At 37.4% G+C, this 25,075-nt stretch overlaps 1 protein-coding gene across 28 annotated transcripts in view; it reads left to right on the forward strand.

Moving 5' to 3' along the window:
• The window catches only part of FIGN (fidgetin, microtubule severing factor), a 387,924-nt gene that overhangs the window by 325,361 nt on the left and 37,488 nt on the right, over positions 1 to 25,075 (forward strand). The window contains exon 1 of one of the 28 annotated variants that reach the window (XM_080601245.1): positions 20,910 to 20,919. The exons of the other annotated variants lie outside the window; for them this stretch is intronic. The gene's annotated coding sequence lies outside the window, so the exon portion shown is untranslated. Of the gene's footprint in view, positions 1 to 20,909; positions 20,920 to 25,075 lie in introns of those variants that run through there. 28 annotated transcript variants of the gene reach the window in all.

Here is a 25,075-nt window from a genome sequence, read left to right on the forward strand (position 1 = left end):
CTTTAGGCAAAAAGGTAAATTTGACGCCTCTTACCTTCTTCCTTTCTGAAATTTAAATAGCGTGCCCTATTCTTCCTGTGTTATAGTATTCAGAAATCCCAGGATGATCGCTTGTAACCTTTAAAGCTTGCAACTGATGTTTCGTACTGTGAACAAACAGATAACACTATATGCAATGGCAATGGGAAGTAACCCCAAATGTTATTAACATCATATATACATTATCTATTAATTTCTCTCTGTGTATGTTCTCTGGTAGCACGGTAAAAATTACCACCACTTGCCCTCACTGATTAAAGAAAATAGTGATACTGCTGTGTTTTAACATGGATTGGAATCTAACTAGGTACCTCTTTCAGGATGTACATTATTATTTTCCATTAAATCCATTAGACTTGAGGATAAAACATTTAGATCACTCCTTTACTTAGAATAACTTATACTTTCACTTATCCCTTAACAGGTATTACTGTCAGCTGTGCCATATCTTGTACAAAAACTGCATATACGCCATCACCAGCTTAGATGTCATTCTATTAGGAGTTGCTGCCTCAGCAAAATGAGAATATTAATCTAAAAGAAGTGTATTTTTTTTTCCAGGCAGTGTAAACAAATCTATCCTACTTAGAACTGCAATGTCAATATTTTGTACTGCCTGTGTTGACTTACTCATTGTGTTCTTTGGCATATGGGACAACTCTGAAGATTCCATTTTTGGCTTTTCATTTTAGGCCAGTTCAGGGTATTTCTGGTCCTTATCTTAGATTATTTTTTTCAGACCCTGAATAATTTTCATATGTATTTAACTATGTTCTGAAATACCTTATAAATTCCTGTATATTTAAACAAAGTCCCATGCTTCATTGAAAATTCACTCCTTGGTGATACAGGGGATGGGTACTCCAGCAAGTGTGTTTCATTCTGGACAAAAGCGTTGGCAATTATGTTTGTCCAGTGTTCTAGAGGTTGTCTGTAACTGCTGAAACTTTTCTGGCTTTGACATCAGTTTGCAGATCTTCCATTGATTACTGAAAAAGGAAAACTCGCTACCTGGGAAGATAGGAAAAGTTAGCTGAGCATTTTTAGCAAAGGACACAGATGTCTTCTGACCTGTCTCAGTCAATGCTTGATTCCTTTCAATACTGAAATGTTTTAAATACTTGTTCAATAGGTAATTTTTGCTTTACTAGTGCTTAGGATATTTGTCAGTTTAAATTATACCGTTGTAGGAGCATTATGCCAATACTATTGTTACACACCTGTGGAAAATATAAAAGGTTTCTGATGCAATTATTAACAAAGAGGATGAAACATTAATTGACTTGCTGAATATTTTCATTAGAAACATTTTGCTTAGGTGTACATCAGCAGCTGGTTTAGACATAAATTCTTTACATATGTTCCTCATTCCATAGCTCATTCCAAAGCATCATTATACTGTTTGTTTGTCTGGTAGAGCCGGTCAATGATAGCCTCATCGTGAAACCAGCTTTTTGAGTTAACTTCTTACCTAGATTTGTTGTTTCCACTCTAGGATGTACAAATTTGCATAGCTTTAGCCTTAGAAAGTCCTGGATCTTGCTCAGTATTTTTCTGGCTATGCTGTCTTCCATGCTCTCTTCCATGCTCTCTTCCATCTTGTCCCACTCCAGTTCAAATGCTGTTCAAACGTCCAGTTGAAAATGCTGTTATACAAGTAAAAAATGATTGTATCTTTAATATTATCAAAGTTGACTTTGAAGAAAGAGCAGAAAAAAATATTCTCTCACAGAGGTATTCACTGCTCCTGTCAATAGTTCTCCTGTGCTAATGGCACATCTGTCATTTCTGTGTCCCTACCGTACATGTTCTGTGGGCACTTGCTGATGGGCTGCAAAATGATGCAATTATTGCCTTGTTTTCCTGTATGCTAACCTGTGTTTTTCCACATAGTGGTTACTAAAGCATGTACAACTCCAAGAATTGTTTTTGTAAGATGACAGCTTGAAATCTGTAAACTTATGGCCAGTGCTTCTTGTAATATTTCTAGCAATATTTTGAATTCTTTCTAATGTTGGAAGGCTATTGGCTCCTGTATTGGCTCCTTTCCATCAGGCAAGTCATGCCCTCAGTAGTGTTCACTAAAATGCATGGTTGCCTCTTTCAATCTAGGATCACTTGTAAATCCACTTCTCTCTGGTCTCAGTTTGAACAGGTATGCCACTAGTGTTCCTTTATCAAACAATTGTAGGGAACAGAATTCTTCAAATTCTTCTAATTCTAGAATAATTTTAGAGACATGTTCAACTGAATTTATTGAGATCTGATATATGAATCCTATGTTTCAGAGTTAGTGGTTATCTGAAGCACCTGGCTACCTTTGTCTTCTTCTGACACCTTACTCCTGCAGATGTAGAATTTCACTTTGCAATTCACAATTTTGGGAAGTAAAAGTTAGTTGAGCACTGTATTTGCTCTATTTATTCTTGGGGGGTATTTTACTTAGCTTCCTCTAACTGCTGCATGACAAAGCGTGCTGTGAGACTTTGTGATTTGACATGTGCATGAGTTCTCCACCTTAATCTGTATCTTCCTCCAAAATGAGAGATCATCAGCACCACTGCAGATAACCCATTTGAAGGGACAGATGGAACACACAAGGAAGGACAGCACAAAGGTGAATGCTGTGGTCTTCGCATTTAGCTGTAGTCTTAGCACCTCTAAGACCTGTTATTGTCTCAATAGTCCAGTGACAATCTTGGCATTGGCAGGAAAGTTTCCATTAGTTTCTGTCTTTTCCTAATGGTAGCCTTTCACAGTAGCAGCAGAATTTATTTTGCTGGCTTAGCTTCACCCGAAGGCCTGGCTTTAATTAGATCACCCAGCTGTCACTGATTCTGTAGACCTTAAACCAGAATTATGTAGCAAAATGTGGACATGAAGGATGCCTGAAGCTAGGTCCAAGCATGTTGAACATCTTTCAGTACAATCCTGTTGTAATTTGGTGTGTTCCCAACACCAGTGCTTGTGTAGATACATGATTAGATAGATAAAAGATCTCTCTGCAGCTGATCTTAAAAGTGTTAAAGTGACTGCTGATACTGAAGTTATGTTGATACTTCATTAGTCAAAATCCCACAGTTTACAAAAAAAAATCTGCAAAATTTAAGATGTTAAGTTAGTTATAATACTAAGGAGTCCTTCTTGAATACATGTTTTTAATCATTTCATTAGGATTTGTTAAATCCTAATGTGTATGTGCTAGATTTAATAGAAAGTACTTCGAAGATTTGGGTTTTAGCAGGTTTTTCTCAAAAGATCTCCCCTCTGCCCTAATCACAGTTCTTCTGACACCCATTTTCGTTGCCAGCCTGAAGCAAATTTGAAGGCGTTGCCTGGCGCACAAGTGGCCAGGGTTCTCCTGGCCCAGCAAGAAAAGTGGTTTGGAACAGGACATCCATCACTAATAAACAACAGGAAAAAGGGTTATATATCAAGGTTGCCCATGTGAGTCAGTCCTCTGAATCTATTTCACTGCAAAAATAAGATGCACAGATTTTTTTTTTTTTGTCTCACAGCTATGGCCTGAGAATTATTTTCTTTTTTTTTTTTTTTTTCAAATACATCAGTGAATAGGAAAACAAGTGTAGGGGTTTCCCAAAGAAGATACTAATAAAATTACAGAAATTAGAAAATTATATGTCATAGTCTTTACTTACAGAAAGGCAGAAGCATATGCTCACAACGGCAAATGTGTATGCAAGTAATTGTAGCAATTGTACCTTCTGGAAATTAAGAGAGGAGACTGTCTAGGCAGCTGTCTCGTGTATTTCTAAGAACTCTAGAATAGTAGAATAATGTTTTCATTTCTTAGGTTAGTAAAAAGATAGAAAGAAAACTTAGAATATCCCACAGATCTGTGATGATGCTGATAATTAGCGTTTATACAATCAAGTACAAAGGCAGCCAGTTCTAAAATGACCTCCACTAAGGCAGACTCCTTACAGGATTAATTTTAATTCTTGAATTTTCTCTTGTGTGCTGACTCCTAATGGTGACAGAAATTGGAAACATTTTTATTATTCTATAGCCAGGCATTTTCTCCGTTTTAGAAGAAATAGAAATGTTAACTGAACATTTACCCAGATGTTTACCAAAATGAAGTTATTAATATGATTGTTTTTGGGACAGTGAGGATTAGGGAGAAGACAGAAACAATCCTGCTCATGAAATATATTAAACTTAAGACTGTGATATGTATCATGTATGAAAATACATGTTCATATACTTGTGTAGTTCCTATTGAGCACAACCCTCCTCCCCTCTCAAACCTGTCATTTTTAGGTGCCTTTCTCTGGTGGCCTTTTCTTGGCACTCAGGAGTTGGCCTAGCTTTTTTATACAGCTATTTAAGAAAAAATATTTAGCCTGTGTTTAAAGAAAAAAAAATGCCATATAGACTGTGGAGAAGATGTATTTGATATTAAATGCTAGAGAAGTAGAGTTTTAACTTTCTTTGTGCATACTAGAATTAAAGCACATTAGTTGAAAATTTTTCAGAGCACGATTTGACAATGCAACTTTTTTTTCTTGCAACAAAGTCCAATTTCCTCTTGTAGATCAAGTTGTAGTCATCTGGGAAGTTCCTGCCCTCAACCATTAGTTATTTCTCTCAACTGGAATTTGAAGTAATGTGCTACAGCCGAAGTAAAGGCAATTTTAATGTGAGGTACTTTGACTTGTTCTTTGACTTGTTTGTAGACCAAAATTGCTCCTATCTATGCTGGGAAGGGTTGTCTCCAGTGGATGGGTAGATACTGGGACTTGAATGTGGTGAAGTTTTGAAACAGTTGGATCTGCAGCTCTGTTTGTGTCCCTAGCTTTAGAAGAGCTCACTTAGAAATCATGAATTCCCATCGTGTTCTCGTGGTGAAAAAAAAATACATGGCCTTACTAAAAGGTAGTCTTCATGATTACTGATGCAAAGTTACCATAAATCACAAATTGGGATTATGTGATTATGCTATTAGTGGTTCACCTCACTGTTAATATGTGTAATATATAAACAGAGATTATATGTCTTCAACTGGGTTCTACTCTTCTTAGTTGTTGCATCTTATCTAACATGCAAGAATAAATTTTATTCCTTTAGTGGTGACTTTCATCTATATTTTTTGTTCATAATTGTTTAACCAGAATAGAGAAAACTAACAGCAGTAGCTTATTGTGCATTTATTGTGCATTTACGTACGTGTACATATGCATTTATGTATATACGTGTAGGCATACATGTGATCACACCTGTGTGGGCCAAAGCATCAAAAGTATAACTAAAAATCCATACACTAGGGCACCCATGAAACCTGTAAATTATAATTCATTAGTGATTTAAAAAATAATAATAATCTTTTCTATTGCTAGAAATAAAACCTTCTCTCAACATTCAGTATCACTAGTCCTTCCCCCTCCACAAGAATTTAGTGCTTAATGTGTTTTTTTTTTCTTTCTTTAAAATTGAAGAATTTTATTAGTTGCTAAAGCTATTCAGTAAGAGGGTATTTCAAAAAGAAACGTAAATTGTAAAATTCAGCTGGGACACTTACTGAACTGTTGGTATTGTTTTGTCAAAAACTGATTTAAAATGAACTAGAAAATTGCCGAACCATCAAAGTATGGGATGTGGGAAAGTTAATATATTAAAAAAACACTATCATGAGAAGAAAAAGTGCTATTTTAAAAATGATATTTTAAGAAATTCACTTATAGAGAGAATAGGGCAAAATCATAATCCTTTATGAGCCCAATAAAGACTGCCTGGCTACTGCTGCTTGATACAATACCTTTCTTATTGAAGTCGGGGAAAAAATCTACTATGGAGGGCTTTTTTGTGCTATATAGGTTTAGTTGGCTTTTCAACTTAAAGTGGAAGAATAATGATACCGTGATAAGCGTTCTTTGGACTGGTGAGGCTGGTGCACAATGCCCTGGACCAGCACGTGTGCATAGCAGCATGCGTACAGCAGGGCTGGTAGCCCGGCAGCCAGGATGCCAGGGTTTGACAGGCGGTGGCTTGGCTTCATAGTGGACTTAGAGTAGTGGCTGTTTTCAAAACAGAAATATGCTTTAATCTCATCACCAAGACTTGGGGATGTTATTTTTGCTTTAGGGTGTGCAAGTAGCTGAAGGAGAAGCAAATCCATTTATTTTTTGTGGCTTCTCGTGAGTGGCCCACTGTGTGGCATTTTGGAGGATGAAAAAACAAGACGTCGTTTTACTTTAGGTCACTTGTTAATGTTTGTTTAAATAGTTAACTGGGGCATGCAGAGTACAGACAAAGATAAGACTGATTAGTATTTGCACTTTGCTTTGTATTTGTGTAGCTGGTGTTCCTCTGAAAACTACCTGGTGGTAGTAAGGCAAGGTAAAATATTTGCATTTCCTAGTCCTCTTCCTGCATGACTCCTTTCTCTTCAGTCTGTTCTTACATGTCCTTATTCATGGTGTGGAAGTCACTGCAAGAGTGTGGACTTTTTAGTCCCTGATTACATTCTGAGCTGTAATAAGATTTTTTGTGGTGTGTATGTGTTAGAAATATGGATTTTCATGAAAATTCAAATCCAAGAGACTACTGCTCTTGTTTTTTAAGAACGCCTGTCCTTAAAGGGAACACCAAGTAGAAAATACTTCCACCTGAAATTGGAATCCAAAATGATTACAAGCGCCACCTAAGATTATTGCATATGAAGAAAAAAGATGCTTTTTGAAGTTGTTTGCTATTTGACAATATTTTATAGAAAATTCACGTCCTGTCCATGCTGGTAACAAAATTCCCACCGACTTCAGTGGACTCAGAGTTTAACTCCTGTTAAACAACTGCTGTCAGCCACATTCTGCTATGGTGTCTCTGGCATTCTGTGTCCCCTGAGGGAGTCTGTGTGCAAGTCCTGTGCTGCAGAGAAAGGTGCTTGCTGGAGACAGCAGCACTGAGCCTGAGCAGGCCTCAGAGCTGGAAGGAGCAGAAAGACCAGAAAACGTTTGGTAGTGTCATCTGCACGTTTACAATAGTGAACGAGGATCTCTCTTAAGCTGTTTTGAAATGAAATTATTGCATTTCAACATATACTGCTTAACTTTTCAATTGAATTTTTGCCTATCCAGTCATCTACAGCAAGTGTTAAATACCTTGAAAAATCTTGCTGTCTGTGTTCATTTATAACACAGTGTCCATAGGCAGAAATAGGTGCTGTTCCTAAAGCACAGCCTGTCCCACCACCATCAAAGCCTTCAGTTCCTTACAGAAAGCCTCTTTGCTGCAAGTGCACTTTTTAAAGCACACTACCTATGAGCCATTTAAGAAACAGCAGAGGGTTCAGATGTGTTTCGTTCCCTGGGAGCCTGTGTCTACCTTTCAGCCATTTCTGCACCCTGACTCTTCTCCAAACCACGTGGGGAAGGATGCTTGAAACCAGTTGTCTCTTTGCATGTCGTGCCACTGTTTCCTCCCACCTGCTTCATTCCTCCATGCCCAAGTGCCTCGCAAGAGCAGCAGAAGGCTTCTCTGGTGGAGGGGAGTCCAGCTGTTTTGGCTGCCTGCTGCTTTAGCAGCTGAGACCCAGATCTCTCCTCTGGCACAGACAAAGCAGGCTTAATGCTGCTCATCAAAATATGTTCACTGCAGTAAGCATGGGGAAAGCGAGCCAATGGGAATGCAATATGAATAACTTGAAAAACTGCAATTATGATTAACACTTCAGCTACTATTTACTTTAACATTTGACCAAGATAATGCTGCTAATTTCTTTTAGCTCAATGTGAAATTTAGAGTCTGATTGTTCTAATTGGCAGAAAAGGGAAAGCTGCCAAAAATACACACTGATTTACCTCCCTCTCGATTCTGTTGATGTCGCTGAAGTTGCACAGGATACTAACTATTAAAGAAAGTTACTTTGGGGCTTTGGCTTCCTTCTGCAAACATCCGTCTTTGATCTAAAAGCTCAGAATTTAAGACCCACCAAGTTAATGCTGCAAAACAGACAAGATGAAAAAAATCCATTAGCTCATCTTTCGCAGCTCTGCAGCATCCTGCTACTTTGGGGGCATTGGCCTAATTGATCTTTACAAATGTAAAATTACAGATGAGCCAACCACTAGAAAACAGTAGCAATGGTGAACAGAAAAGACATCTGTGGATTTGATATGGACCATTTAAGTATCATAGCTTATAGAAATAACATATGAAGCATTTAGAAGTATTCGGGTCTACCACTGAACATCTTCAGGCTCAGACACTTATGAAGATTATATACTGACATGAGGGTGGACTGGTGTAATCTAAAATCTGTTAGGCTACCAAATCTGTCATTAAATCAGTAAAATCTACCTCATTGTTCCAGAAACTGGTGTGATGCATGGATGGAAGAGTGATGTTGGGGAACCTTTTGCTGCCATGAGGATATTTATCATTGTAATAGAGAACAAAGTGAAGGCCCTCATGTAACATGTAGCAGAGACAGCCTAGGTGTTCTCGTCCCCTAAATCTTTTTCTAGAAAAGGAAATTGAAAATACTTGCTGCTTGGAAGCAGCAGGACCAAGGGGATTGTCTTTTTTTTTTTTTTTTCCTTTGCCCCTTCCAAAACTATATCAATATCTTTCCATTGGTTTGCAAAATTTCTCTGTGTTTTAAATAGTATTTTTGTAACAAGTGGTATAGGTTGTACATCACCTGTTTTATCCCTTTGCCAGTTATGAAGCTCTAAAGCTATTTGCATTTGTCATGCTGTATTTCATTATTTTTTTCCTGAGTAGTCATTAAAAAAAAAAGTGAAAAAAAAAACCACAAAACAAACAGCTCCTGAAATCGAGAATGGTTTGAAAATACTTGGAGAATATTTGTGGGCAAGGTGGGGATGGCAGGCAACAATCTCCCCCACCCCAGTTTGGACAAATTTTAACAGCATCTCATGAACAGCCACCTGACTCATGTATTCATCTGTATTCTAGTACAGACTGTTTAATCATGTGTGTAAGCAGCAGGATTGCAAGATCTAGGAATATATCTAATAACCTTTCAAAAAGTAGCATAGAGTTTGAGCCAGGCGGCTTCCTAATGTCAGTATTCTGTATAGCTAAATCCGATGCTCTGGTACTGGTTAGTGACACTGGTGACATTGGCTGGGGCTGTGGGCTGCTGCCTGCAGGCAAAGGGACACAGGTAGTTGTTGTAAGGGGGTGTGTGCTTCTGCCAATTAAAGCCCAACTGCATTTTTCAAATGCTTATAAAGAAAAAGAAAGAACTTTTGGTGTGGATTTACTTAATGTGAAAATCAGGACCTCTTAAAATTGATGAATCTGGAGTTAGCCAGCTGCCTGTTGATGATATTTCTGTCACGCTATCAGAAATAATACGGCATCTGACAGCTAAAGCAATGAAAAGATTGGTGATTGTTTATGCCATGTATGTTGCTTAACACATTGCCCAGTTTTGGTACAGCCTCCCTTCGGGAAGGTTGACTCGTAGTGCGTTTTTACTTGCATGTGCTTACATACTTTTTATGTTATTAAATATCACATTTTCAACCTCATTTTCCCTTTCAGGTTTATAACTAGTGGCCCCTCTGCAAATCTTTATGGTTTATGTATCTGCTAAGGAATGATAACTATCCATGTACTATTTTAGCCCAACAGGCACGTGAGATAATATGGCTTAGTCCTTTTTCATTACAGTCTGTGTTGTCTTGCTTAGTCTCTGGGTGAAGAGGGGACATGTGGGCAATGGCACTGGCTTAACTCGTTAAGCCAAGGTAATTTGATTGTGTGTCTGAGTTTTATCAAGAACAATCAGTGCAATAGTTTTGGAGAGAAGATCTATCAAAGGACAGACATCCCTGAAGTATCTTGAGTATTCTCCAAGCTCTCCCCTCCCCTCCGCTCTCCTTTTCAACCATACATTTTAGGATTTCTTTATTTGAATAGTAGTGCTTTGGGTAGATCAGAGATCTTATGGGAAATGAAGGAAGAGGGTCAACATTGCCTCTCCTTTCCTCAGCCTCCTTATTCTATGTTAGTCTCCAACTTTCTTTGACTCCCTGGGGTGTTTTTGTCACCCTATACAGAACGCACTGCCACTGCTAAAACACGTGGCACAGCAGAAAGGTCTCGTTTTATTCCTGTTTATCACTGAGGATTCACACCCTTCAAGACTTTTACTTGAAATCCGGCCTTGGAGATCTGGCCTTCTCAGTTGGGGTGGCAGGGAAAGCTAACAGTTTCCTTGGTTGGAAAGCATCAAATTGGATAAACAGAAAACAGGGGCCTGGAGAGCGGGAAAGCTCTTGATGGTGATTAGTTGTCATCCTGCTTGTCAGAACAAATGAAGAAGAGGAGCACAATGTTTGCACTGTTTGAACAAGCCTCAGAGAGCAAATTAGATGGTAAATGTGATCATAATTTGCCTGCCTTTCTTGAAACTCCCATGGTGCTATTAGTGTTTTTCTTTTTTCAGGTTAAAAAAAAAAAAAAAGCTTTAACAAATACATACTTCTGTGGAAACTGAAGTGCACTGAGGTTGTTTACGGAGATAATGTTTAAAGATTTCTGTGGTTTATGTGATAGTGCTTATTGCATTTACATAGTGTAGGCTGGTGCAAAGTGGTGTGTCATGTCATTGGAAAAAATGTATTTCAATACTGCACATGATGTGAAAAAAGATATAGGTATATATCCATGTAAATATATATTTAGATACGTATTCACATATAAAATAAACTTGTTCCTGAACTTTATATTGTACTTGGATGATACTGTTGATAAACCAATTAAGGTATTTTTTGGAAAGATGTCTGGAACGCAAACTCTTCTGTCCTATTTTCCTGTGATGATGTGCAGAGGCAGGCTATGCCCCTTGCTGAACTGCCAGCAAACTTCAGGTGACCACAACTGTTTCTAAATAAGAAAATCAGCACTTCTGTGTTTTGTGTGCATAGAAATGTGGAGTATTCTATAGCATTTAGATAATGAGTATGGGGTGGAGAATGGAGGAATGCTACTTACAGTTTATTTTACACATGAAAGTATTTCACACATAGCAGAAATTGTTAGTGTAAACAAGTATCAATTAAGAGAACAAGTATGAGCATTGTTGGAGAATAAGGTAAAAGCTGTGATGTGAAAGGGTCTCTTGGGCGAAGACAGATGACTGACAGTGAAAAGATTTAAAGTATTTTGATTGCTTTGCAATGAAATCCGAACCTTTGGAAACTAATAAAAATCGACTGAGCTTAATTAGAGATGTAGAGGAAGCAAAAAATCCTGTTTAAAAAACAAGTGCTTGGACTGTCATATCTCTGATTTGTAGTCACCCAGCTAGACAGAAGAACAGACTGCATTCAAAGTCAGAAATTTCCTCAATATATTATATTAAAAAAAAAAAGCAAAACAAAACAAACACACAAAAACCCAACATCAATAATTGCAGATTCACTATATCACTATGATATAGTGATAGGTAGGTAAAGACAGGAGAATGTAAAGAGGAGCATATTTATTTTTATCTCTTTATAAAATCATCTGTAGTATACCAGGCAGCTCAGAGTGGTCTTGCTGACGCTAACATTTGCTCCCTATCAAACTGCATTTGCCTCTACATCTCTCTTCTTTACCTTTTATCCATTGTGGTAGGGACCCACTGGTAAAATACTCTGCTGAAGGGCCAGGGCCAGTGTGTCAACATTACCTAACGTGAAAAAGCGAAATTATGTCCTAAAGCAGAGAATTCTGTGCAGTTCTTGCATGCTGGCTCTGGTGGGCTGTGGTGCACAGAGCTTTAGGAATTACAGGGGCTCTTGGAGTTTCCTTTAGAAATGAACCTTGTTCCGCATCATCTCCAGCAAAGCTCTGTGATGGACATAGATATTCTCTATTGATCTGCTGGGACTACTTCAGACAGAAACATGTACATTTTTTGTTCCTGTGTATTTTCGATGAGCTCGGAGCAGAGCAGTAGAATAAATGAAAAGTGTTTTGTTTTAGTCAGTCAGAACAGTGCCAGATATTGTACTGTGCAAATACAAGCTGGTAAGTGTACACTTTGGCTGATGCAGTTTTTACCAGTATTTTAATATACTGAAGTTCCAATGAATCAAATTATGTTTATAATACAGCTGGCAACGTACTAGTGTGTTACATATTAGTAATGCACAGTGACAAGCAATTACATTTCATTTTTCTTTATTGACTATTTGAGGCTTTAAAATATTTATTTGGCAAGTTTGTGTCTCCTTTTTGTTATTTTTAATGATATGGGTACTTAGCAGGCGCATACAGTAATGATTTTTAAGCTGTAATAGAAAGCACATAGGATATGAACAGTGATGTGAAATAGATTAATTAAAATCAATGTTATTTCACTGAATACTAATTGAATTATTAATGCTTGGATCAGGGTTTTTCCCCATTTTGTGATTATTCAGCTTGTTGGCTGATGTATGCTTTTCTGTTGATGAAAGCCATTTCTCCATCTTGCTTTGTTGTTTGTTTTTTCTTTTTTCCTGCCACTCATTAAGGGAATATGTTATCAATACAAAATAGATAGATAGGGACTTGCTCACAGCAGATTTACTTTTTGCAGTGCTGTCTCCATCATCTCCACCAGCTGGCCCAATGCACTGGGGTGGCTGGTGGAGGAGAGCTGCAGAGAGACAGCTGCCCAGCACTGGACTGTCCTTTGGTTTGACCCGACTCCTGTTAGTGTGCTGCTGGATCATAGGATTTCAACTGAAGTAGACTACCAGTTCCTCTGTTTATGATGCCAACAATAAGGTGATAATTTTGTTTGCAAGTTCTTTTTTTTTTTTAATTTGAAGGGATAAAAACTCAGTGACCACATGAATAACTGCGATCCAACTGAATTAGAAGAATGGGTTCCCTTCCCCCCAACTATTTTAACAATTATATTATTAGAAGACAGTCTATAAAATTATATAATTTACCTCTTAATTATTGATTACCGTGAAATTAGAGAAGCAGAACAGTTTTGTGTGTCTATGTTTGCATGGAGCAGAAGAGACAATGTCTTCTGTTTGTGAGTCTGTTTTCAGAAAACCCAGTGTGGTAAATGGTTAGGTAGCTGTTTCTACAACAGCTGTGCAGATAGGCATCTTGCCCCCCTCCCTCCCCCTAATTAGAAATGTTTTCCAGAAACTCCAAAACCAGTTTGAAACTGAAAAGATTCCCATAGTGGTAAATTGTCAACAGGGCCTTGGCAAATGAGCAGTAGTTTTTGAGACCACTATGGAACAACCACAATTCATATTATTGAGACCTTTGGGAAAAATGCCTATGGCATGAGCTTCCAATATGCTACAAAAGACGAGAGATGTTACAATACCTCTAGCACATAAATAAGTAAGGACAACACATTGGTATATTATGGATCCTCAGCAAAACTAATGTTTTTTAATAACATTTGCTTAAATGTTATTTGTAGTGTTACAATATATTATCACAGATTCTCAGAACTCTCACAGCTGAACTGTAATTCTGTTCTTTTCTAGCCACAGGATTTGGTCTTCAGCTAAAGGCATTGTATGTCTCCAAAGCAAAGCGTAAGATTCCTCTCTTCAGTGGTATCTATAGTTCTGTCAGTTTGTCTCAGTAGGGTTACTTCCCTTCATTGTGAATCAGCAGTATGTATTATGTCAATTTTTTATTATCACTGCTACTTGCAAAAAAACTGCATTAACCAGTACTATGATTTGCATTTCTGTAATGCTTTCTGGAGGACTCTGAAACTTTACAAATTTGTTGTAAAACATGGTTTAGATTGGAAAATATTTTCGGCACTAATCACAGAATTAAAAGTGGATGCTGGAAGGCAGATCTTTGGACATCTCAGATTCTGAGTCATTTGTCCGGTGCATGTGTTATAGACCATCAAGCCGTTGTAACAGTGGACACAAAAGGCTTCACATACATTTCTTCACATATTCTTTCTCTTAATTATCCTTTCTACCGGATGGGACTCTTAAAATACTATGAACATGTTTAAGGCTCTGCTGATAAGCAAGAAAGGATTCATGAAAGTGCTTTATTCATGTTTTTCTTTTTCATTTTTTTTCTTTTCCCTTATTTTCTACCCTCCCTGATCTCCGTATCTCTATTCCTTGATCTGAATGACATTTCTGATATGTTGTGTGACAAGATGTTAGTGATATCTAGCCCTTCACCTGTCTAAGTAGTTTGTCAACACTGCTAGCAACTGAAGGAGGAAGGAATGTAACTTTTCTTCACATCAAAAGAATTATTCTTACTTCGTTTGGCAACAGCACTGGGAACAGCTTAGTGCGCATATCAAGTGTGGATCTTACAACTTTCTGCTGCTGCTGTAGTGGAATTGGATTAATCAGGCAGTCAGAGGAAGGAATGAAATGACTCATGTGCGGGACTTGGCATAATACAGTGTCCATGTCCCAAATCTTTCCTTCATATAAGCCTCAGCTCCCCACAGCCCTTCCACATAATTTCTCCGTAGATGTTAGCTAAATACTGTCATTCTAGACTCTCATCCAAAGTCCCAAAGATATGACCCCTTAACAAATACTTAGCCAGAGAGTTTGAGTTACTGCAAAAGATTTATCCCACTGCTTCTCAGTTAGATAAAACTTGTTGTTTAGGCATATCAAGGATTCAAAATTCTTTTGTTTGAGTCTGATCTACAACATTCCTCAGATAGATTTTCTGATAAAAGTGAGAGGGAAGAGATTGTTTGGATTTGACTTCTTGACCAGCTCCCATAAAACTAACTCTTAAGCTTAACCTCAAACCATTTTCCCTTGAATTCTGTTTTGCTGAAAAATAGGTTAAATGGATGGCAGTAACTTCCTGTATCCATCTAACTATAGATTCTTCTTCCAAACTTCATCTTAAGATGGATGGAATTGAGGAAGGGAGACTAAAGTCTTGGTGTAAGGGAACTTATTTTTTACCTCCTTCAGAGTTGTTTCTCTCAACTTAGAAGATACTGTTCCCATTCTAATACATATGATATTCTCTTGATTTGAATTTGGTATGTTTAATGGAATTTTAGAAGGGAGAAAGAAGGAGTCCTCGATCTTCTGCATTTGAAGTTAACAACAGACATGAACTATTCCTGTGAAATGTCTGGCTTGTATCTCAAGACATATCTTTATAATATTATTTTTGCTCTTTATGCGAAAGGAAAGTTTTCTTTCCATTATCCTTTGTAGTTGGGATGATAACTGTTTCAGGCAGTACTTCCTGTCCTCTTCAGTACCTTGTGTTGAACCTCCACAAAAAGGCAAGCCTTTGAAACTTGTTGGCTTATTGGTAGAGCAATTCAAAATTAAGGCCTGAGATTGATCAGTAAAGGCTCTCGGACTTGGGACATATCGCAGCAGGTACATCCTTTCATCATAGAGATACTAAAATAGAGTGATTGAACAGTATAGAGCAAAATAATTCTCAGTGCATTCTTTTACTAGGTTTTGCAAGAGAAAAGCTTTGAGATCCATCATCATATTTGAATTGCATGTTTTTCCATCTTTATTGGTCTCCTGCAACTAAAGTCATTTGTGTTTAAAGTATTTTATTAATTGTTCTCTCCTTGTTTTTAATTCTTTTCCTTTTCCTCCATTGGAAAGATTTATTACCGTTTTTACTCCTTCCCATCCATATTCGGTTGACAAGGCAGTGGGTAGCCATGCAAGAGAAGATAGGACTGATTTCTTTACGTGTAATTTTATCATTTCCAAGCTTGGGGATTCACTTCATCAGAATTCATTTTGTATTCGTCTAAAATATTCCTTATGCCACATAGGTTTGTAAAGTTAAGAAAATCATATTTCTCATTACTAATGGGAGGCTAAATAAATAGGAAGACACATAGGTTTTGGAATAGTTGAATATGTTGAATATGGACAGAAAAAATAATGGGGAGAGGAGACGTAAATTCCTCCTAGACTGTTTCTGAGAAATAACTTTTCTGCAGTAATTTTTGATCTTTTATGTGTCCTCAGTTATGGTAGAATGCTTGAATTTTAAATTGCCTGTGGTAACAAAAGGTGACATCAGGTGAAACTGGAATTTAGCAGTGGGACTAATGGGATATTTCTTGGGAATCTGGTGTCTATGAAGGACCGGAGCTTGGAATGAGTAGGGAAAAAGTCTATTTTGAAAGGTTAAGATGATGACAAGCATCAATTTGAAAAGTAAATGTTAAACTAACCTATATTAACTAAATAACCCATATAACCTAAACTTGCCTATATTAACTGAATTAACTAACTTTGCCTTTCAAAGAAGGATATTAAAATACTACCTAATATTATTTTGTAGAGGGGAACACATTGTAAAGCTCAACCTGATCATAATACAAAAGGCCTGTTTGGACTTTTTCTTTACCTCCTGTCTTTCCCTTGTAACAAAGCTACTATAGAGAGTTGATGAAAGAAGTTAAAGATGTTTAGTCAAATTATTGGAGTATATGAATGAATTAACATTCATTTACCAGTAATGATATGGTTTTATGGTTTAGTTACTGCTTATAACTGAATGGCATCTTCCACAGCATTGAATCATCTCCCACAGCCTTGAATCAATACTCTGGGTCAGAGACTGCAAAATGATTGACTCCCAGTGTGATTCCAAAGCTGAGATGGCCAACAGAGGAGGAAAAAAATGCTTAATGCATGAATGGAGATATAACACAAAGGAAAAATAGCAAGTTGATAAGTAAAAGAAAAGATGCTCAATCTTCACTTCCTATAGTGACCTGGTTCACTTTTAGAAATATTCTACACATATGCAACTGACTAGAGACTGATTCAAAAAAATAGCTTTTTGTTGAGTTCAGTAGGAAATACTGCCTTTTTAGAAAAGTGATAGAAATCCAAGCATATCATATGCAGGAGTCTGGGCAGATGAAGTTATGGCTCCTGATGATTCAGCACTAGCAGTTTTTCTGGACTCTAAATCACTGGCATCATTTTGTCCATTCTTGGAATAATTTGATATGTTAAGTTTTTTGTTCCGTTTCTCTATTTGAGTTTGCTTGATAATGATTTACTGTCCATTCCTTTTGTCTCATATTTTATGTCTGGGAAACTCTTAATTTCAGCTTGTCCTTGGCAATAACTGGCATTTGTCTTAGTTTTTGCTCACTAGTGTTAGTCCAAATGCTTGTAGGAGTTTACTGATACCATAAACATTTTTGCTCAGTCACCAAAATCCTTATTGGTGGTTGGCACATAACACTGGCTTTGCCATCATACTTTCTCCACCATGATCATATTTATTCTGTTGCTTTTCTCCTCTGGTTGTCAAAACCCTGCTCTGCTTCCCTGGCAGATGGGCTTCGTCTGATGGATCTTATCATTAGAATATATTTTATTCTTATGCCAGGATTGCCTTTCATGACAGCTCTAGTATTTCATCATTGCTAATTATTCCTCTCAAGTGCTTCTGAAGTGCTTTATTCCTACTTGACGTAGCCAAGGACAATATGGTTATGGCAAAAGCATTGCAAAAAATTCAGCAGAGGTAGCATCCAGTGGGTCTGGAGATATATCCAGCTCTTTTATACAAGCTCCTACCAAGTCAGATAGGAAACACTGCTGTTGCCAACAAGCTTTCTTGTACAGACCTATATCCTTCCGTAGCAGGAGATAGAAGAAAGACATCAGGTTCACCTACCAGCTCATCACACTGCCCTTGAGGAACTATTACAGCTCAACGGATTAATCAGATAGATTAATACTCCTGCTCTCTGGTGATTACCAGAGGTCTGTTTTGATGGCTCTCATTCTGGCACTTTTCCCACTGAAACCCTTTTCCATGTTAAAGTGGAACTAATTAATTCTAGGGCAATACTGAATGGTTTCTTTTAGGTTAACAGTTCAGTCAGTTTATGTCTTGATGCTCTAAGTCCCACTGAGATATCTTAAACCAATTCTCTAGACAGTGTAAGAAGGTTGCCTTGCTACTGGATGTGCAAGCTTTCGAATAAGTGAGATCACATGTAGTTGCAGTCTTAAACATTCGTATTTTTGAGTGGCATCTTTGTTAGTTTTTTCTTTCATGAAGATGCCATATTTGTCTTCTACTGACGATCACCTGCATTTCTTCAGTAGTACTTTCAGACAGACAGCATTCTTCTGCACAGGAATCATAATCTGCCATGTGATAACAGCACATGCCACTCTACTCCAGAAGTGGCTGTGCTGTGGTGACTGCCTTAAAGACAGTATCCTACCACATGATAGCAGCTGAGAGGCATGAAGTTTGAGATACAACACTGACAATGCTATGGGAATTATGTGCAATCTTTGGTCAGGCTCTCAGGTCTTTTTTAACAGAGGCAATAATATATATTACATGTGCAGCAAAGTCAAAAATAAACCTGCATACTTCTGTGATTATCAAATAATAAAAACCTGTGACTGTCAAATAATCAAAATAATCACTGCATCTTCAACGATAAAACTTTACATTAATATTTTTTGTTCCTGAATGTTTCCTTTCTAAATGATTTTGAGTTTTAAGCTGAATTCTTTGTCTAGACATATTCAGGAATCTTAAGCTGTCGTGGAAAAAGTCCAAGTATTGGCCTCCTCTTGAGAGCCTATTATCTACTCTTTTTTGGATATATTTTCAATTTGCGTTGAAAATACTTTCCAGTGTTTTATTATTCTCACAGCCTAGACAACAGATAGAAAACTTAGTTGTATCTCTACAACATTTGAAAATATTTATTTTTAAATATTATTAAGGAAAAAAATGTTAGCCTTTAATTAGTTCCAGAGGAAATGTAATTGTGGAAGAGTTTATCAATGTTCATCTTCTGTAAGCAAAAGAATTTTGAAAGAAACAGTTTGGCAAGCTGCTGTTAAACACCAATTCAAAAAATTCCAATCTGACTTCAGGGTAGGAGCATTCCTACTGGAAAACACATAAGGGTTTGCAATGATTTATATACTTACTTAGCCAATTCAGTGCTGTGGTGCTCAGTATTTTGAAGAATAAACTCTCTAGAATTAGGCAATTGGTAGCCTTGAGCATCTCTTTGTTCTCTCAGGTTTTGTGCTTAATTGATTTGCTGCTTGAGTGGTATTTTTAATTATTGTTTATTTTTATTGTGTTGTCATTAATAGTTTTATTTCTTATTCTTTTGTTTTTTATTGGAGCGTACCACACATCTTGACTCAGAGCTCTTATTTATTCTGTATTAGTTACTAGGCTGGCAAAAGGCAACCCTGAAGGGACTCTGCCATTTCCAGTTGTGTCTAAAATAATCTCTGTACTGCTGTGAGCAGGGACTGTCCTCAAAAGCACCGAGTTTGATCCTCTTGTAGTGGAAACAGTATTACAGTGGTTTGATGATTTGCCATAAATGATTAGCAAATGGACAGGAAAGCCTTGGAGAAGATGAAATATATGATCCTCCAATTCAGGCTGCAGAAATAAGGGTGTTCTTGAGGAAACTTAGACAAAGTAAGCCACTTCTAATCCCCACTAGACTGACAGCAGTATTTCTATGTTACGTATTGACTGTCTGAGACGAGGCAGGCTCCATTTTTGCCTTCAGTGCTGGGTGGGAGCTATATATATATGAATCTCATCCTTTCTCAAAAAACAACTGAAATGTGTATTACAGAAAGAGCTGGGATCATTTGGTAATGGTGGTGACCCTGTTCCTGGCTTTGCTAATCAATCATTGTCCTTTTGCCAATGGATAGTTCCATGTTTTACCTCACTGCAGGTGACACAGCCATTGTACAGATGATTTTCGTGTATATTCCCTTGAGTTAGTCTCTCTGTTCCAGTGTCATCCATCCATATTCTCTGTTCTCACAATCTATAAAATGACTGCAGTCTAAGAGAAGCTGAGCCTCCTAAATCTCCTGTTAGTGCTTCTAGGAGAAGAGGTCCATTCTTTGTACCTTTTGCACCTGGTTTCAGACTGTAAGGGAAATGATAGTACAGCACAAGATCTCATGGGAAGTTCTGCATACAGCTGATTTGAGGTACTACATTGTGCTTCTGGAATAATCAAATGTTTGTGATTCATAGAGAATAAGTTGGGCTCGAAAGGACTTCTGGAGGTCATGTAGCCAAGCCTTCTGCTCAAAGCAGGGCACATTCAAAGTTAGATCAGGTCAGTCAGGGCCTTGTCCAGTCGAGGCCTGACAGCCTCCAGGAATGGAGGTCCCCCCAGCCCCACCTGAGCAGCGCAGTGTGGGGATCAGCATTTATTATGGGAGAGGTATCTGTACTAAGCTCTTCCCTTCAGCGTGGCACCTAAATGCACACTGCTTTTTCCATCGAAGGATTTGCAATATGGTGCATTTCACCTTTTATTGCCACCTCACACAGAAGAACAGTGGGCAACTGCTAAAACATGGTTTGCAATGTACAATTTTCAAAAGCACTTTTTGGTGGGGGAGTAGGGGGACACACATACATACATTGCTGTCATAGCACAGAGTAGAGAAAATCGGACACTCCTACCTCCACCTCTGAGAGGGTCACTTCAGCGGTTCCCTTCAGGAATTGTGACTACAGCTGGAGAAAAACTGGTGAGTAAAAAAATGAGCACTGGTTAGCTTCTGAAAGGGAAATGTCAGTAGTGAAACATATTTGGTATAGCTAAGAGATTGCCAAGGGAGGACATTGTTTATTTGAGGTTCTTGAAAGGTATAGACATCAAGAAAGAAGAGATTTCTTCAGAGAGGGACATGGGACTGTAACTAATGGATTGGGAGAATTAATGGGATAATAAAATAATTAAGAAAGCAGAAATTTCACCTGAGGCTGTCAAATCTGACATAACTGATAGGAGATGGAATTTCCTAGGTTATACTTGAAGAAGAATTAATTCAGGAAGTGTCAATTGGCCAATAAATCATTTCAGTTGGAATTGCAGAAGAGGTTTGTAGCTTCCAAAAGAAAATTGTGTTTGTTTTTTGTGTGTGAAAAGATCACCATATAGTATGCCAAACTCTGTATAAATGTTGCCAGCATGGACTCCCTGAACAAAGACTGTTTCATCACTTTAAGCACAGACATCTTGTAGATTACTGGGCAGTGAGAGGTTTTTTTATTTGTATTTGAGTAGTTTTCTTTCTAATTTTAAAATGAGTCTCTCAAATGTTCTGCTTCTCTTCTTTCATTTATATTTTATTTCCTTACTGTCTTCATTTTTCACAAGCTAAAATCAGAGCAATAATGTAAATACTTGGGTAAGAGCTCTGAATGAGTCTCTCTTATCTCACTTCTGTGCATTTTTACTGCTCTCCCTTGCATTTAATCTTTCTTTTCCCCTTCCCTGTCATACTCCTGTCAGCCAAAAAAGAGGTAAATTACAGGGAAAATGGGGTGGCTCTTGTCCTCTCTTATTTTTTAGATGTTTTCTCTCTTCAGAAGGTTTGCAGCTGGTTTCATTTTGTTTCTGTTTTTTTTTTTTCAGCTAAGAAACTACCTCAGAACATATCTGCAAGAGCGATCACTGTTTTTTTTGTGTGTTTTCTGTGATATTCTGCAGCACAGATAATGCTATAAATACAATGCTACATCTAGCAGCAGACTAAGATTTTTGTCATTTTAGCTTCATGTGCACTAGTTCTTCTGCAGTTTCTGTTATCATCCCAGGCTTGTGACAAGGGAAGGGCTGAGTTTGTCACTAATGTGGATCAAATCCCTTCTCTGGTTAGGATCCACCACTACTGGGAGGAAAAGTAATTTCCAGGTTGTTTTTACTTGATATTTGTAGTTACATCAATTTATAGCAACTCAAAGAGCCTGCTGGATTTTGTGGAGACTGCTATATTTACAGTCAACGTCGGGGTTACCAGTAAGTAGCCAACAAGCCCACTATGGAATGGGAGTGACATTATCAGTCATCTTTTCTCCTGTCTAGACTTGCAAGCAGGGGAAGTGCATTCACTTGTCTGAGCTAGTGTAGGAGGTTGTATGTGAACATAGATAAGAAATTACCTTTATTTATGGGAAGAAATCTTTCTTCCCTTTTGAACTGGCAGGCTGAGCGAAACGGTTACAGTTCTCCTTTAAGTAAATGTCAGCGTGATGCTAGTCTTGCCTCAATCAAACCTTAAAACAGTTATTACCGCAAGACAAGGAGATTTCTGTTCAGCTGGCTGGTTGGCCTTCTTGGACATGGCTTCAGCTGTTCCTTTGAAATTCCCATTGAAAATTTTTGAGTTTAGCATGAGCCAGCATTTTAAAAATACTGATTTTTGCAATTGCCCATTGTATTGTTAAGGAAGGGCGAGTATTGGTTAAGTGTGCGGCAGCAACAGCTTACTTTTCATTTCCTTGCTGTGCAGTGCAATCCATGCTCTTCTGTGGCATTCTCTTCTACTTGAAAAGCTTGACACTAAGTGGATATATATTTTTAAATATAGACAGGAAAGCTATTATTTTTTATTTAGCTTTTACTGTGTAATGGAATTTGTGACAAGGTTATTTGCTTCAATATAATTTTGTGTACTGATTAGTGTTCTTTGGAAGGGGCCTTGAGGCGTGTTGCACGAAAGATGCTATATAAGTAGGGAATGGAAGGGTAAACGACCTTCATTTAAATGCAGTCAAGTAATCATTATCAAAGTTTTAAGCAATTTGAACTGCCTAACAGGAGGTATGATGACAATAATTGCCAATGTCCTTAAAGGACAGCTGTACTCATTTGATCACTGCCACATGCTTAAAGTTCATAAAAGGAAAACCACTTTTCACAATCTCTAAGCAGTATCTTAAGATATATATTAAATAAATAAAAAATAATACAAACAAACAAACAAACAAAAACACACAGAAAACAGCGCACACATTACAAAATGGATATTTTGGAGGTCTCTGCATGTAGCCCAGCAGAATTTTATCATATACCAGCGTAGATGGCTTTACTGGAGGGTGTCCATGAATTATCATTAGTTAAAAGAAAGAAAGAAAAATTGTTGTTGTTGTTTTTAAAGTGGATTAGTATTTAAATAGGAATGGAGTGGCTAGTGCACACCTATAGCTGAGCAGTTTTGCCATGCGAGTGGCTGGAATGCTGGGCTCTGTGACGCTATTCTGAGCTTAACTTCTGGTGAACTGGGGACATGCCAGCAAATTACGTTGAAGAACTGAGAACAAATGTATTATTATTTCTCTTTACTCCTTTCCACACTCAAAATCATCTCAGAATATACAGACATGCGCAGGCAGAAATGGACTTTGCCCATTTTCTGAGATACACAGAGAGGAGCCAGTCCCAGTTTCAAAGCAATAGTTCATTCCTTAGTGTGACTCTGCCAAGTTAATATTTCCCATCTTTCTCTTAATGTTCTCATCACTGGCCTAGTCCTACAAGTTTTTCACAGCCTAAGAAGAGCTCTATAGCCCTTCTGAGATGGGTATATAAAACACAAAAGGGCCTAGGGAATCTCAAAGTCCAGTCCCCTACTGTCACTATATATTATAATATAAAATGATAAAGCTATGTCTTAACATGAGCTAATTATTTTTGTCCTTCAGGACTCTGGTTGGCTGTTCAATAATGTTACTGGCCTGGGAGTTACAAATCTTCTAATTTGCAGCATAAATTTATTTATGGCTGTTTTATACTTATTTGTTCTTGTGCCAATGTTGTCTTTTTGACTTAAAAAGTTCATCTCAAGCGTATATGCTTTGCTGATTTTTTTTTTTTTTTGAGATGAATCATATTCCTGTTCAGCCCGGGCAGCACAGAGCAAGCCAACTTCTTTTATTCTCTTTGAATGTAGACTCTTTATGCCCAGTGTCACCCCTATAGCTCTTCTCTGTTCTTCCACTTTAAATTAATCTTCCTTGAAGGAACCAGAATTACAGTTCCAGTGAGGTTTCACTGTGTAATGACATTAATGCTTTCTGCAAAAAAACTACTGTTTATATTTTACAATTGCATAACCCATTTCCATGTTTACTTCACATTAGTTGGTGAAAGTCAATCTTCTGTTCAGTTTATGCATTTCATTTTTTTCCTTTCCCTTTTCCTTGTGGTAAAGTTTCAATTTGAAGCTTTTTTTTTTTTTCCCACTACTACTTTGTACTACTGCTTTCTCTTCATTACCCAGGTTTACGTGGAATGTGATATTTTTCCTGGATAAGGAAAAATAAAGGTTAGACTAGATGATCTTAGAGGTCTTTTCCAACGTGAATGATTCTATGATTCTATGGACGATTTTTTTATTTTTCTCGGTATTGATGATGCCTCCTAATTTTGCATAATCTGCAAATTTCCACTCTATGTTCCTGCTTCTTTTTTTGTCATATTCAGTACTGAATTTAAGGAAGTTTTACAGACTGATTTCTGACGAACTTCATTACCAAGCCCCCTCCAGTTCAGTAGCTGACCTTTCAATACTGTCATTATATGCCTTAGTTATTAGTTATTCTTGGTTATTATTATTAACTAATTTACAGTCCTTTTACACATTCCTGTCTATACAGCTGTTAATGCATAAAGCAACCTATCATATATATGCAGGTGTGCAGTTAGATGATTCAGTAATTTTCTTTGCTTAACATCAGCCACATTATCAAAGAAATTAGCTTGATATTTATTACCTTTGGTAAATCCATTGTGAACTGCATCCAATTTTTTTCTTTTATATGTATATACACACTTATTTAAGCCTTGAGCTAATAATAATTTAAAAAAAGTTGACTGGATCGATTCAGCTTCTCTGCCTCCTTAAATATTGGTGCTCTTCTTCCCACCCCTCCAAGTTCGGATAAAATCTGGGAGTTTTATTGCATAATTTCTCGGTCTGCTCTAGCACACTTCATTGTTTTTTTCTATGTCTATTATTTTGATATGACCAGACTGTTTTATCCTGCATATCCCTTTTTCACAGTCTATAATGTCATCAGACACCCTTTTCTGTCTATTTTTATTTTTTCCTAAGGAACACATGTATTTTGGTATCTGTGTTCCAGCCCTAACTGCTGTTTCAGTGCATTTTGCATTCCTGCATTCACTCATTCTACATCCTGTAGCACTTCAAACTTTTCCATTTTGTTGCGCTGACTCCTTGCATTCTCA

The sequence above is a fragment of the Anser brachyrhynchus genome (assembly GCF_964034855.1).
Source record: "Anser brachyrhynchus genome assembly, chromosome: 7".
NCBI classification, from domain to species: Eukaryota; Metazoa; Chordata; class Aves; order Anseriformes; family Anatidae; genus Anser; species Anser brachyrhynchus.